Raw genomic sequence first — 914 nt, forward strand, 5'->3', positions numbered from 1 at the left:
TCTACTTCTCTGAAGTACAGGCCAACACTAAGGGACTCTGGCTAACAAAGTTTGCAGATGACTGCAAACTGGGAGCCATTATTGAATCTCCAAATGATGTGGATATTCCACAAAAAGGCCTTACAGAAACAGATGCCTGGTGCCAGAGCCATGGGCTCAAGCTTAATGCCAAGAAATGTATAGTTATCCCCTTTGGAAAAAAACATATACCCATGAATTACCACATAGGTGACAGGACGCTAAACATCGAAAGTGTGATGAGAGACTTAGGGACACAGGTGGATAGTGGTCTCACTTTCGATAACCACATCGCCACAACAGTCAGGAAATCCTTCTATGTGGCACACCTCATCACTAAGGGGTTTTCATCCAGAAAAAAGGAGGTCATTGTCCCACTCTACTCATCCCTCATTAGACCCATTATAGAGTATAATGCCCCATTTGGTATGTACCTCACAAGACATCTGCAACAGCTGGAAAGGCCACAGAAATACCTCACTAAAAGAATCACAGGCCTAAAGCAGATGCCATATGCTGACCGTCTAAAAAAACTCCAGCTATACTCTGTGGCATATCGTCTACTCAGAGGCGATCTCTGCTTAACATACATGGCCATGTCAAACCCTGAGCTGTTGGACATGCTCCACTTAAAGAAATCCCAATCCCTCAGAGCCACACACTCCAGGGATCTAAACCTTGTCATCACAATGAACAAAACATACTGGAAGGATAGGTTCCTGACCCAGAGACTCCCCATACTCTGGAATAGACTGCTCATACATGTCAAGCAGAGCACCTCATTGGCCTTCTTCAAAAGGAACCTTGATGATGGGAGATAGGAAATTCACCCTGGGGATCATGTCAGTCACCCTGCTAGACAAGGGCCCAGAGAACTAAATATTGTGGGAAGAAAT

The sequence above is a fragment of the Protopterus annectens genome, chromosome 1.part2 (genome assembly GCF_019279795.1).
Source record: "Protopterus annectens isolate FY-2018-M chromosome 1.part2, PAN1.0, whole genome shotgun sequence".
NCBI lineage: Eukaryota > Metazoa > Chordata > Ceratodontiformes > Protopteridae > Protopterus > Protopterus annectens.